This window comes from Monodelphis domestica, chromosome 5 (assembly GCF_027887165.1).
Source record: "Monodelphis domestica isolate mMonDom1 chromosome 5, mMonDom1.pri, whole genome shotgun sequence".
Taxonomy (NCBI): Eukaryota; Metazoa; Chordata; class Mammalia; order Didelphimorphia; family Didelphidae; genus Monodelphis; species Monodelphis domestica.
In genome coordinates, this window is record NC_077231.1 from 43,657,046 (window position 1) to 43,672,546 (window position 15,501).

The 15,501-nt window shown below is 37.6% G+C and overlaps 1 protein-coding gene and 1 long non-coding RNA gene across 5 annotated transcripts in view; one reads left to right on the top strand and one right to left on the bottom strand.

The window, feature by feature from the left end:
* Positions 1-486: 486 nt before the first annotated feature.
* The window catches only part of LOC130454493 (uncharacterized), a 21,219-nt gene continuing 6,204 nt past the window's right edge, over positions 487-15,501 (bottom strand). For 2 of the 4 annotated variants that reach the window (XR_008912083.1, XR_008912086.1), the window contains exons 3-4: positions 7,696-7,825; positions 487-1,382 (exon numbers count right to left, since the gene is read on the bottom strand). This is a non-coding gene — a long non-coding RNA (uncharacterized LOC130454493). Of the gene's footprint in view, positions 1,383-7,676; positions 7,826-9,178; positions 9,299-15,501 lie in introns of those variants that run through there. The other 2 variants (XR_008912084.1, XR_008912085.1) reach the window with 2 other exon arrangements.
* The window catches only part of DYRK2 (dual specificity tyrosine phosphorylation regulated kinase 2), a 62,546-nt gene continuing 56,418 nt past the window's right edge, over positions 9,374-15,501 (top strand). Inside the window, exon 1 of the mRNA XM_056798436.1 lies at positions 9,374-9,566. The gene's annotated coding sequence lies outside the window, so the exon portion shown is untranslated. The remainder of the gene's footprint in view (positions 9,567-15,501) is intronic.

The window sequence follows — 15,501 nt, forward strand, 5'->3', positions numbered from 1 at the left end:
GGATTAGTTGTTAATCAGAAGTGAAGCTACTGTGAAGGAAGTGTTTTGGAATAAGTTCAACAGAGGAGAGAAATAAAAATTGCTCATTTGATTGGAAATATCCATCACGGGGGCTGCATAGCTTTTCTCTCTCTATTAGGCAAAGGAGATACATTTTCCCTTTAAAAATAAAAGTTGATAAATTGTTGACAGTTTTTGCTTTGGGGTTGATTGTGGTTAAGTCTTTAGAAGGATCCTAGAAAAAGATCTTAATTCCAAATAACCCTGAAGCCCTAAATCATTTGGAACATTAGTATAAAGCTCTCAGAGGATTTGACTTTTTATTGTAAATTTAGGGCAAGTTGAAAGAAATGTTTTACTCTTGCAAGTGGAAGTGTGGGAGAGAAAGGATCATGGTTTGACTCACTGATAACAGAAATTGGTGGAAATTCCTAACTTTTCCCGTTTATTTGTTCTTCTTTAAGTGTTATTCCAAATTGTTCATAGTTTGGCTTTCATAAGAAGTTTTATTTTTCAAATGAATCAAACAACAAACCATGTAAGTGGAAATTAATCATAATTTTGAGTCATTCATCTATTTGAACTAGTAGGCTGTGTGGGGTTTAATGGCAATTTACCTTAACGATAAGCCATGTGTCTATGAGAAAATAAATAATATGAGGGTGTGTCTTGCTAGCCCAAATTTATAATGTTGGCAAATGTCACAAACATGTTCTAAGGTTTCAAAATGAAGAGATTGAAAAAAACTTTTCTTCATGTATTATACAAATGTAGTCTTTCAAACATCAACTATTTTTTGGGTAACCAGCATGGAGCATTTTCAGATTTTCACTTCCTATTGGGTTATACAAAGCATGTGCAGATATTCCTTGCCTGGTTTCAGAAACCAAATGGAAACTTGAGGGCAGCCTGTTTCTGGTCTTGAGTGACTGAGAAGCTGGTTCTGTGGGATGATGAAGCATCTTCAAATTGGCTGTGGAGCCAGAAGCACAGATGACTCAGAGGTTGCTGAGCTCTACTCAGGAGTTCGCCTCTCCTTCTGTTGCTCTCTCTCTCCTTAGCAGCTTTGATTCAGGTCGGGCTACTCCAGATTATATCTAGGAGTCAGGTGGGGGAAGGGTGGCTTATCAGTTTCCCTTCTGGTGGGAAAGTTATGGTGCCTTTGAGCAATGGCTTCCTCTCCTCCTTTCTGTTCTTTCCTTATTGTGGGTTAATGAATATTTCAATAGGGTAGTGTGCAGGTGACCTTGTAAGTTTAGATGATCCAGATATCCCAGTGGAAGTCTCTTCTTAATGGTCAGGGCTAAATGGCAGCAGTAGCTACAAGCCTTCCAGAGGCAGTTGCAGTGTCCAGAGGTAGTTGTGAAAGGTAGTAGGAGAGGCTGCATCAGGAATCCAAAGAGACACCAAAGATAAATAGATTTAGAGTTATAACCCTTTAAGGAAAGGAAGTTTCAATCAATATGACCCCTTATGGTGACAGAAGTGAACTCTTAAAAAGTCATTCTCTGCAGAGAACTCTGCCCAGCATACCTCTGTTCCTCTTCCCTTCCCTTCCCTTCCCTTCCCTTCCCTTCCCTTCCCTTCCCTTCCCTTCCCTTCCCTTCCCTTCCCTTCCCTTCCCTTCCCTTCCCTTCCCTTCCCTTCCCTTCCCTTCCCTTCCTTCCTTCCTTCCTTCCTTCCTTCCTTCCTTCCTTCCTTCCTTCCTTCCTTCCTTCCTTCCTTCCTTCCTTCCTTCCTTCCTTCCTTCCTGCTTTCCTGCCTTCCTGCCTTCCTGCCTTCCTGCCTTCCTTCCTTCCTGCCTTCCTTCCTTCCTTCCTTCCTGCCTTCCTTCCTTCCTTCCTTCCTTCCTGCCTGCCTGCCTGCCTGCCTGCCTTCCTGCCTTCCTTCCTTCCTTCCTTCCTTCCTTCCTTCCTTCCTTCCTTCCTTCCTTCCTTCCTTCCTCCCTCCCTTCTTCCTTCCTTCCTTCCTTCCTTCCTTCCTTCCTTCCTTCCTTCCTTCCTTCCTTCCTTCCTTCCTTCCTTCCTTCCTTCCTTCCTTCCTTCCTTCCTTCCTTCCTTCTTTCCTTCCTTCCTTCTTTCCTTCCTTCCTTCCTTCCTTCCTTCCTTCCTTCCTTCCTTCCTTCCTTCCTTCCTTCCATCCTTCCTTCCTTCTTCTCTTTTTCCTCAGCTCTCTCCCTACATAATTGTCTCTGGTATTGGATAGTCATATAATTATGGGCCTCAAGGCCTCAAATTTCTCACCTAAGCAAAGGGGGCAATAATACTTGTTCTACCTATTTCAGAGGATCATTGTGAAGAAAGTGTATTATAACCTTATATCCCTCTACAAATGTGAAAGTATTATTAGGTGCCATGGAGGGGGGTGGGAGTTACAAATGTGTAAGGTCTGATTCCTATCCTCCAGGAATTTGTTAGCTTGCAAGGAAAAGAAGATAACTATAAATCACTTCTTGTTATTCAACCATGTCTATCTCTTTGTGATCCCATGGACCATGCTATTTATGAGGTTTTATATCCTTACTGCATATGGCTACCTTTGCTACCAGTTCTAGTTGTTAGGGAGGCCTGTATGATAGCTTTGAAAATCTCCTGAACTTATTGGTCACCTAGGTGCTCACCTCTCAGAATACTCACTTGCCTAAGATCAAGAGAGAAGAAACAAAAAGAACACGTAAAAAGAACCAGAGGTGTCATGTGTTCACAGACACATGGTAGCCAAGTGAGAGATACTGAAATTGCTGCCCCTTCCTCTCTTCCTCCCAGAAGTTCAGGAGCTAAGCCTGTGATGGCAAACCTATGACACCTGTGTCAGCACTGACACGAATAGCCATTTTTGATGACATGTGGCCACATGTAGCCGCATACAGAGAAGTATGTTATTTAAACTATAAATATCGTAAAATTATGGGGTTTTTTTTCCTCGAAGTTATATACCACCTAAGTTATGCTTGTTTTTTTGTTGAATTTTGACACACCAAGCTCAAAAGGTTGCCCATTACTGAGCTAAGTAGTTCTTGGCTCACTTGTCACCAGGAAGGCAAAAAAAGATAATGGGTTAAAGATAGGAATGAATCTATCTGGTTGCATGCCTTCTGGGAGAAGTCATTCTGTCTGGGTGATCATGGTCAATTGGCTTCTAAAGTTCTATAAGTTGGATTGCTATGTCTGTGCATGCTTTAAGGACTAACTCTCATTGGCCAAGCTACATTAAAAGCTCCATTTAATTTATGATCATTGGCAACATTAGGGTTATCCTTTGGGGCTATATCTTGCATTAATGAGACAAAATATATCAAATTAATTCAAACACATGAAATGAAAAATGTAGTGGTTCAAGATCTATTTGAAGGGTAAACTTTCTTAGAACACCAAAGATATCCCTAGATGATCTTGAGCAAGTCACTTCTACTCTGTGGGCCTCAGTTTCCCCATCTATAAAATGAGATTGAACTAGATGGTCTCTAGGATGTGTATATACATATACACACATGCATGCATTCACTTGTACTTCACAAGTTTAGCAGTAAGTTAGTTTTTCAAAACAGAACATATTTTCTCCTAGGAGTAATGTTAATTTTGAATGGTCTTTGGGTTCCCTGATCAGTGAAGAATAAATACTAATGATATTATCTCAATGGCATCTCATTACCATCTATAAAGCTTTTTATTTGGAATAATGCATTCTGAGCTCTAGAATGGGAGGCTAAGAAGATGTTACCAGCTCCCAGAGGCAGCAACTCTTCTGACAAATTGATTAGGGATTCTGGGCACAAATAATTTGTTAACTCTCTACTCAGTCCCTTGCCTCATCTTTGTTTGAGAGGAGGGATCTCCCTGAGCTTCTCATCCAATGGAGAATACAACAAATAGTAAAGGTTTGAATCTGGATTCAAATTCCCCAATGCCTGTCTAGAAGTAGAGTCTTTCTCTGTGTCCAGTGTTAGTAAGTTGGGAAGAGCCTATTTCAATATCTCCCCATTTGAGTTTCAGGAAATCATTAGTGTCAGCTCATTTTGACAGACACTGAATAAATGCCCACTAGGTAAAAGGTACTTAGTGCTTGGAATGCTAATGTGGGAGGAAGGATTTCTCTTTCACTTTCTCCCACAAACTTAAGTCAGGGGAAGGTAAGACTTTCATTCCCTTTGCCCTGGCTAGGGCAAACAACCAGTGTCATAGGTAATTTCAGTTACCTCAGTTGTTTACCCTCAGAGTTGAATTGAGATTTGGGAGAGCACTGGGAAAGTGCCAGGAAAGCTAACACAGTTGGGTGGTTCAGTAGATGGAATGCTCAAATACAGCCTCAGGTACTGACTAGCTGTGTCACCTTTAACAAGTCACTTAACCTCTGTGTTTTGATCCACTGGAGAAGGAAATGGTAAACCACTCTAGTATCTTTGCCCAAAAAATCCCAGCCATAACTATGGTCCACAGGATCTCAAAGAGTCAGACATGTGTGAACAAATATGACATGGTCAACTTTCTAGATAAATAAGGGATACTTAATTAGGTGTGAGACTCACTTACTGCCAAGGTGCCTGAGAGAGACATTAGACTATCCCAAGTGTGGAGCTGGTGGGGAAGACCTGCTTGTGGATGGGGAGCAGGGTTAGGATATGAACAAGAAATTCTGTGTAAGGGAGTGGGTTCCAAACAGACACACACTGGTTTTTAGCATGGCTTTTGAAGTGTAATATAAGGAGAAGTTGCGTCTCTTACCATGGCAAGGAAGCTCCAAAGTTGTCCCTTTGGTGTACTTAGATGGGTATATGATGATAGGCTTTTTCTCTGGACAAATAAACTAGCAACACTGAGCCCCAAAGGAATGGGAGCATAGTGATTCTAGGGCTTCCACTTCATAGAAGGCTATAAGGAATAGAAGGACTCAAAGGATAGGAAGAGACAGCTGACACCTTCTGAAGAACCCTGAGGACTTGATGCTATCTAATTACCAACTGGAAGTGATTGAAGCCATACAGTTCTCTGGGGAAAGGCTCCTGACATATATATATATATATCTATATATATCTATATATCTATCTATATATATATATATCACAGAATTATCTGGGTGAGTCTGAGGGATGAGACCCAAGTACATCTAGGTCTCCAATACCACCTAAAGCCCTTGGCATGAAAGTGAACCAAAGAAAAGACACCTGGGGATGTGAAGTTATGTGAAGAACTACAAGAATGAATACTAAATTGAACAAAAATCTATTAAGCACCTAGGATGTTCAGGATATCACGTTGAGTTAGAGGAGCTCCAAAGACAAAGATCTAAATGTAGCTTTCCCTTTCTCTTCCCACAGAGCAGTGCAGAGCCTACCGGATGAAGTATTTCCATTTACTGGGGCAACTCAGATTCCATTGCAAGTAGGTGTCTTTATTGGGCCCATCTTATCTTTTTGATTTATGCCGTTATTGTTACCATCCTTTTTATTGATAATAATCATTGTTCATACTTGATAGTACTACGTGCTTATAAAATGCTTTCCCTACATTCTTTTATTTGATTCTCACAAAAGCCTACACACTGATTGAATACTTTGAAAAAGCAGCATGCTCTATTTAGTGAGAAGAGCCCTAAGTTTGAAATCTGAGGGTCTGGGTATAAGTAAACCCCCATTATTTACTACCACTGTGACTGAAAATTTGCATAACCTCTTTCGTCCTCCATTTCTCCACCTGTAAAATAAAGGGATTGAAAGAGATGATTGTTAAGGTTATTTTATTTCCAAATCCTGTGTAATTTGTGACCCTGGGCACAGAGTTTCCTTCTACCAAATGAAGATGTTGTATTAAAAAGTTCCTATGGCCCCTTTTGGCAATGTGGTACATGTATACAAAAACATATATTTACTACTACTGCTATTATTGCTACCGCTACTACTATTCCTATTAATGCTATTACTACTACTGCTATTATGATTACTACTACTACTATTACTATATTACTACTACTGTTATTTTATTACTACTATTACTATTATTTTTATTGCTATTTACTATTACTATTACCACTACAATTATTACTGCTATTACTACTATTATTTTTACTGCTATTACTACCACTATTACTACTACTACTACTACTACTACTACTACTACTACTACTACTACTACTACTACTACTACTACTACCACTACTACTATTATATTACTATTACTACTGTTATTACTACTGCTACAATAACTGTTATTACAACTACGAACATTTATATAACTCCTACTATATACAAAGTATTGTGCTTGGTGATTACAAATGTTATCTTATGTTACCCTCCTAACAACTGTGGGAGCAAGTTCTATTATTAACCTTATTTTACAGATGAGGAAACTGTGACAGAGTGAATAGAGTACTAAACTTAGAGTCAAGAAGACTCAAGTTCAAAACCTGCCTCAGACACTTGTAAGGTGTGTGACTCTAGGTAAGTGACATACCTTTTCTCAGTCTTATTTTCTGCTTCTAAAAATGGGGATAATAATGGCATCTTCTTCCCATCCTTATTGGATTAAATGAGATAACATGTTGATTGTTTTGCATGCCTGAAAGTGCTATATAAATGGTAGCTACTGTAGAAGAGAAAGAATGAAGGAGTTTATAAAACGAAATAGCCAACCAATTTATAAAAGCCTTAACTGAGTGTTGGTCTGAGGTTCACGCTGTTACATGATGTGTTTAGGGCCAGCCCACTAATGGCTCTGCACTGAGTGGCCATTCAACAGAGATTTATTTGTCCAGTGTTTGATTTATATAGCTGATTCTACCCTTGAAAACTTGTGTTGCGGGGACCTCCCAGAGAATGGGGATTAGAATAACATTCTTTTATAAGCCATCCTGGAATAAAAATGGAATATGTGGTTTTGCACATTTTTAAGATTTGTTTGTGCTGGTCTGATAATGCTTGTTGCTTTTTACAGTTTCTATAATCAGGATCACCTTAGGAATTTAGTTATGGGTCTGTGTATAATCTTGAGGTTCATTTTTTTATCTTTGAAATTTGTATGTTGTCAAAGTGACTTACCAGAAAAAAAAAATAGAAAGAAAAAGAAAGGATTAGAAAGCATTATTTTCTAAGAGAACAAATATTTTAAACTCTGAAATGACCCTCATTCTTGGGAATGAAAGCTATTGAGATCATGGTCTGTAGAACTCTGTCATTTTAAAAGTAAGTTTCAAAACCACGTCTCTAAAAACAACCTAAAAGGGTTATACATTTCAACATGCTGGCAGCCTTTTCAGGGTTCAGGTATTTTTCTGTTGCCTTTTAATTTTGATCCTTGAAACAGATGTGTGGGAATGTAAACCAGAGTCATTTTTTTTCTTGCCTGTGGAGTTATACTTCCTAGCCATGTTTCTAGTCTCATAAATTTTGGTGAGACACAAGTCTTGATATAATAAGAACTGGAAGAGATCTTAGAGGCTCTCATCCAACCCCCTCACTTTGCCAGAGGAAGGTTGCTCAGGGAGGTTAAGTGACTTCCCCAGAAGTCATATTCTTCTTATTCAATTCTAATTAATTCCCCAGAAAGCACTTCATTTGCTTCATCGTACCCCAACACCACTTGGCCATGGACCATAGGATCAGAGATTCAGAACTGGAATTAAAACTTTGAAACCATCAAGTCTCATTTGGGGAAACTGGGACTTAGAGAGATTACATGACTTACACAATGCAAATACACTCACAAGATTGGATTCAGATTCAAGTCTTCCTGGTTCCAAGTCCAACACTCTTCTCTACTATGCCATATGCTCCCCAGAACTCATCTTGGATCTGAGGACAGACTAGGGAAATAGGATTCCTGATATTTCAACTCTAGAAGAATAAGAGAATAATTTTCCATGTTTCATTACACACTTTCTTTTATCTAGAGATTAGGAGTAATTTGCACTTAAGAAGACAGTAACAGAAGATTTCAGTCTATTGTCATTGTTTTCTCAGTCTTTCCTTTACATCCAAGTCTACATGACCCAAGGGACATTTTTCATGGGGTTTTCTTGGCAAAGATACTGGAGTGGTTTGACATTTCCTTCTCTATTGTGCTCCCATTTTACAGATGAGAACTGAGGCTAATAGGGGTTTAGTCACCCTGCTTGTAAGTGTCTGAGGTCAGATTTGAACTAAGATCATCTTGATTCCATGCTGGTTTCTTTCTTTCCCTTTTCTCTCTCCATGTCACACAGCTTGGTTCCCAGCAAAGGAAATGTTTTAGGGAAGGATCAGACAGACATTAGATGTACTGTATGACTCTAGCTGCACTTTCAACATATTCATGACACTTAAAGATAAGCCCACCCTAATCAACTTTTCACCTAGAGGAAGCAATTCTTTGTTCAAGGGTAATTTGAGGGGATCCCCAGCTGCCTTTCATGTTTTCCAACATTTGGGTACCAAACCCTTTGAAATTCCATTATGGTCTCCTCTTTCAAAATATTAATTCTCCCAGGAATGATAACCCATTATGCTGTTATCAGTCAATAAAATGTTAAAGTGAATGAATCAGAAGCTCAAATATTTTCTCTTTTAAAAAGGCAGCAGGGGAGGAGGGGAGAATAAGAGTCTCAGGAGAGTGGCCAAAGTGAAAAGAAAAAGTGAATGTCAAAAGTGAAAGGGAGAGAATACCAAATCCAAATTATGGCAGTTTCACAATCTATTTAACATTGACCTTTTCCCCTTTTTCTCTCTACCACTGTGATGTAATGTCTAATTTTACAGGTTATGTTTCTTCACCACTACGAGTAGGTTGAGTGAATTTTAGCCACATACTAAGGAATAAGATCTCTTGATGCCTAGATGTCAATTTATGTAAACCATGAGAAAATTATAGCATCCTTGGATTAAAGCCAGGTTGAAGTGGGGAGACAAGATTGTTAGACAAGAAAAACACCTGGAGGTGGAAAATGAAACTCCTAATTTAGCTATATGGAGTAAATCTACCACACAGAGACATTTCAAATTCTTTACCACGTGCACAACAGAATAAAAACTGAGATGCCTAGCAAAAGGGAATGTTTTAGGGAAAGATCTGATAGACATTGGATGGGATTACATTGAATTCACATCACACATTTGTCAATCACCATCCCTCCTCTGACAGGACCTGGTATTTGTCAGGACCTGGAGTTCCCCATCCCAGTTCTTCCCACCTTAGAGACAAGGACTCCTTACTTTGATGTTTTCCCTCATACAGCTCATGGGGAAAGTTTTTCAGGGTGGTCTGGTGGAAATCTGACCACCAGTATCCCTGACAGGCAATTCCAAAAGGCAGTTTAGAATGTGAGAATCCAACCAAGGTTGGAATCCCAAACAAATAACGGAGCTGGAGTGCCTTTAACAGGGCGTTTTCTTATAAACAGGGGAAGGGTTAAATCTAAAAGCAATTGTGGTCTCAGGCAGGCTTTTTGGATTTTGTAGATTTAGCAATGCTGGCAGTTTTCTTACTATTTGATTTTCACAGAGGAATTCTGTGACAATTCCATATAACTCCTATACCAATCTATGAAGGGTCTCAATCTATGAAGATATTTGGGTTTCTGCACATTAAGTTCTCCATCAGGTTTGTACCTAATAGTATGAATTCAAATCTGATATCTTCCTTCCTTTCCTTCCCCCTTCCCTCTCTTTCTTCTTCTCTTCTTCCATCTCTTTTCACTCCTCCCTCATATCTCTTTCTTCTTCTTCTTCTTCTTCTTCTTCTTCTTCTTCTTCTTCTTCTTCTTCTTCTTCTTCTTCTTCTTCTTCTTCTTCTTCTTCTTCTTCTTCTTCTTCTTCTTCTTCTTCTTCTTCTTCTTCTTCTTCTTCTTCTTCTTCTTCTTCTTCTTCTTCTTCTTCTTCTTCTTCTTCTTCTTCTTCTTCTTCTTCTTCTTCTTCTTCTTCTTCTTCTTCTTCTTTTTCTTCTTCTTCTTCTTCTTCTTCTTCTTCTTCTTCTTCTTCTTTTTCTTCTTCTTCTTCTTTTCTTCTTCTTTTCTTCTTCTTTTCTTCTTCTTCTTTTTCTTCTTCTTTCTTCATCCTTCTTCTTCTTCTTCTTTATCCTTCTTCTTCTTCCTCCTCTTCTATTTTCCTATTAGGTAGCTCAAACTATCATCTTCCCTTTTGTATGATGTATTCACAGTGTTGCTTTGGGTATTTAAATACCAGGATAGTTAAGAAAGCTTCAACCCCACCTCATCTTTAGGCTTATTTTAGATATTTTCTTATTTCTATAACCTATATATCCACTTCTTCCACTGGGCTTCCCATTGGGAAGATCATATTAAGTCAAACTAGTTAAGGACAGAGGTCACCAATGCTGAATTCTCATAGATCAAGGTGTACTAGCTGTTGGTATGGTCTAGAGGAAAGAGAACTGGGCTTAGAGAAAAAAGGACTGGGTTGAAATCTGACTCTACCACATAGGAATTCTGAGACTCTGGGAAGGCCATAGAAATAGCATATAAGTATAGCATAAACTCTAATTAATTATCAGTGACAACAGCCTGCATCACTAATGAAAAAGACAATGTTTTAGTTTCATCTCTCTGAGTCTTGGTTTCCTTATTTAGAGAAAAAGGAAATTAATAATAAAATTAAATTACTCATCATTAATCTTGTTTGGTTCATAAAGTAGTCATGAAATTCAAGCCAGAAATATTTTTAAATGTCTTCAAAGGCACTATTAGAATAGGAAATAGCAAGCCACTCCACTATATCCACCAAGAAAATTCCAAATGGGGTCATGAAGAGTTGGACACAACTTAAAAAAAAAGGCATTATACTAGGTATTAAAGGCACAGATACAAAATCCATCTATCTATCCAACAACAAGTTTTTATTTTATGCTAGGTACTGTGCTAAGGTCCTAAAATAAAAAAAAAATTAAGAAGCATAACTCCTGCCCTTAAGGAGCTTATGATCTAAAAGGGGAGATGACATGTACATAATTAGGCATATGCAAAATATACACAGAGTAGATGTAAGGTGACCTTAGAGAAGAAGGCACCAGCCTACAAAAGTCTTTGGAAAAAGGTAGTATTTGAGCAGAATCTCAAATAAATAAGTAATGGATTCTAAGAAGCTGAAGTGAGAAGGGAGAATATTTCAGGCATGAGGGATGACTGCCAGTCAAGGGCATTAGAAGTTGGAGGATTGTAGATGGTACAGTGGATAGAATGCCTAGCCTGGGGTTAAGAAGTCCTGAGTTAAAATCTGAACTCATACTCTTATTGGCTATGTTAATAACCTGAGTGGTTACTTAACCCTTTTGCCTTAGTTCTCCCATCTGTCAAATGAGATGGAGAATGGAATGGCAAACCACTCCAGTATTCTTTGCCAAGAAAACCCCAAATGGAGGAATTTGGATATAACTGAACAATGGCAGCAATGGGAGGAACAGCAAGCTGGCCGATATGGCTGAACTGGTGATAGAATGCATGGAAAGGAGTAATGATCAGACCACAAAGGTGGTGAGTTCTTAGATTGTGGAGCTTTTAAAATGCCAGACAGAAAAGATTATGTTTGATTCTGGAGACAATAGAGAATGGAAGAAGTTCATTGAATATAAAGATGACATGATTTGACCTATACTTCCAGAGAATCCCTATCATAAGTGTGTAGAGTATAGACTGGAGAAGGGTAAGGAAAAGGAATAACTATAGCACCTGCTCTGTACTAGGCACTAAGTGATTTACAAATAGTATTTCACTATATTCTCACAACAATCCTATGAGATAGATACTAATATTATCATCATTTTATAATCTAGGAAACTGAGGCAAACAGAGATTAAGTGACTTGCCCAGGGTCATATTACTAGTCGTATCTGAGCCTGGATTATAATTCATGTCTTCCTGACTCAAGACCCAGTGCTCTATTCTCTGCATCATTCAGCTATTTGGACTAGAGTAGGGAAGCAAGAGGCAGAGAGATAAGTGAGTAGGATGCTTTAAGAGTCCAGGAGAGAAGAAATAAAAAGGCCTGAAATCAGGTGATGACTCTTAAGCAGGGAACTTATAATATGAGAGATATTGGGGGGGGGGAAGTAACAGGATTTGGCAACTGAATATGTGGAGTGAGTAAGAATGAGAAGTTCAGGATGACACTGATTTTGAGAAGGATTTCTTGGAAAGATTGTGGTACCTTCAACAATAATTTAGAAGGGGCAGCTAGGTGACTCAGTGGATTGAGAGCCAAGCCTAGAGATGGGAGGTCCTGGGTTCAAATCTGACCTCAGAAACTTCCTAAGTGTGTCAACCTGGGCAAATCACTTAACTCCAATTGCCTAGCCCTTACCAGTCTTCTGCCTTGAAACTAAAGCCTTGAATTGATTCTAAATCAGAAAATAAGGGTTAAAAACAGGGAAATTGAAAAGATAAAGATAGGCTGGGGGGGAGCAAGAGGGATTGGGGTGAAGTGAAGAGATAATAAATCTTGTTTTGGATATATTGAATTATCCATCCAAAAAATCCATTTTGAAAGGTGCAATAGATAATTTGTGATGTGGGACTAGAACTCAAGAGAGAGACTAGGGCTGGATAGATACATCTGGGAATCATCTATATAGAGAGATCATAATTGAATTCTTAGTAGCTAATGAGATTATCATGTGAGAGAGAAAAGAGATGAGGGCTCAGGAAAAGAGGGTTGGGTACATCCGAAGGTGGAAAGAAAACTAAGATCACTATCATTAAAAAGCCAGAGTAGAAAAAATGGTCAACAGGAGCAAAGGCAGAGATGTCAAGAACTGTAAGGACTGATCAAAAGATTTGGTGATTAGAGTTCTCTGCCCACTTTGAAAAAGAGCTTTTTCAGTTGAAGGATGAAGTCAGAAACCAGACTGAAGAAGGTTTAGGAGAGTGTGAGAGGAGAGGAAGAGAAGGTACCAAGTGTAGGAAACTTTTATGAGTAGTTTTCTAAGAAGGGAAAGAGAGATGGATGATGATAGGTAATGAGAACAGCATATCTAGTAAGGATTTTTAAGGATGGGGGAGACTTGTGTGTATTTGCAGGCATCAGGATTGCAACAGCAGATAGGAAGAGATGAAAGACAAGAAAATGACTTAGAACTATCTGGTCAATCTGCTTGAGATGAGAGGGAATGGGATCAAATGTACATACAGAGGAATTGACTTTGGCAAAAAGGCTCACATCTCCAAAAAAAACACTGGAGTGCACTGAGAGAGTTAGTGGAAGATGATGCCAGGGGATTGTTAGTTGAGGAAGTGTGAGTGAGGAGAATAGCCTCAATTTGGGAGGAATTAGGGCCACAAAATTTGAGACAAGGTCCTTAGCTGGGATGATCATAAAAGTGATCATGGGGGAAAGAGTTGAAATGGGCAAAGATATTGATCTAAAGTCAAAGCCTAATTTCTGCCAGATTGTTTTATTTCCCTTGATATGCTAAATATTTTTCCAGAATAGTTTTTAAAAATTATTTCATCTATCTTTTTAATGTATAACTTTGGTAGTTTTATATAGCACTAAATTAATTATGATAGTATTGCCTCATTAATTATATTAGCATGGTCTTGTCACAAATACCAAGTGTCACTACAATTTTAAATGTTATTTATTTCTTTAAGGAGTGGTTTTTATAATTGTAGCTATATTAGATACTAATTGTATATTCATAGATTGACTCCCAGATGTTTTATTAATTTAATTTTATTTTTATTCAGATATTTTATTTTTCCATATACATATAATAACAATTTTTGACATGTTTTCCAAAATTATAAGATCCAAATTGTGTCCTTCCCCCACTTCCCTCTCCCCTCTCAGAGATGATAAACAATTTGATCTGGGTTATGCATGTATTCTCATGCAAAAACATTCTTTCATATTGGTCAATGTTGTGAGAGAATATCCCTATCAAATCAAAATCCACAAATAAAACCACAAATAAACTAATGTGAAAAATAGTATGTTTTGATCTGCATCTGACTCCATAGTTCTTTGGAGGTGAAAAGCATTCTTTGCCTTAGTCATTGTATTGCTGAGAGTAGCTAAGACCCTCACAGCTGATCGCCATACGATATTGTTGTTACTGTGTACACTGTTCTCCTGGTTCTCCTTATTTCACTCTGCATCTGTTCATGTAGATTTTTCCAGCTTTTTCTGATATCTTATATACATTTTAAATGGGACTCCCTTTTCAATTATTGCCTCTTAGAATGTTAATTCTAAATTAAAGTACTATTGTTTTCTGTGTGTTTATTTTGTCACTGTTGACTTTACCGAAACTACTAGTCTATATTAATTGTTCTTAGTTTCTTTGCTAATTCCTCAGGATTTTTGAAGTATAAACCTTTAGATGATTAGCAAAGAGGTCTAGTTTTTTTTCTCTTCTCTATCATTATGCTTTAATTCATTTTTCTTGTTGCTTTTTTGCTATTACTAGAATTTCTAGAATTAGCAATAAGGTAACAAAAAGCATTTTAAGAAATTGCTAGAATTTCTAGAAGTATATCAAATAATAGAAGGATAAAGAGCATCCTTGCTTCACTCCTGTATTTATTGAGGAAGCTTCTAGTATTTTCCCTTTAGAAATATTGTTAGTTTTTGGTTGTAGACTGATACTTTGTAGTATATAAATCCTTCTATGGGGCGTTTAGGCCTGGAGTCAGAAAGAATCACCTTCCTAAGTTCAAATCTAGCTTCAGACATTTACTAGTTATTTGTCCCTGGACAAGTCACTTAACCCTGTTTGCCTCAGTTTCCTCATCTATAAAATGAGAAGGGTAAACCACTCTAGTATCTCTGCCAAGAAAACACCAAAACAGGGTCATGAAGTCAGATACTACTGAAATAACTGAATAGCAAAAAACTCCGTTTATGCCCATGTTTTATAAGATGTTTAGTATTAATGAGTGTTGTAGTTTGTTAAGGGTTTATTCTGCACATATGTATATATTATGTTGTTTTGGATGATTTTGTTTTAAGTATGGTTACTTTAGTTAATTGATTTTCTAATATTGAGCCATTTTTGTATCCCTGATGTAACTTGACCACAGTAAACTTGGACAAACTGATATCTTCTTTTTGCCGTCATTTTATTCTGAATCACTATTCACTAATGATATTGGCCCATTGTTTTCTTTCTTGGCTTTTTCCTTCAGCCATTAAAACCATTTTTTGTCTGAAAATTAGTTTATTAAAATGGTTTCTTTTTCAGTTCCTGGGAATAATCAATATAGTATAGGTATTAATATTCATTAAAAGTTTGTTGTAAGTCCATTTGAACCAAAATTATTTTTCATTGGTAGTTAGTTCAATTTTCTTTGGTTTGGGTTCATTATGGCATTTTATTCTGGGGAGATTAATCTCTTTTTCTTTTGAATTCTCAGGTTTTTTTGGCATTTAGCAGTGAACACTTTTCAGAATTCTTTTATCTTTGTTCTCTGTTGTGATTTTATGCTGTTCATTTTATATATTGACAATATTTTTTTTCCTTTTTTTCCCAAGAGGATAGCTAAAGACTTATCAACATTGTTAGTATTTTCAATGAAGCAGCTTTT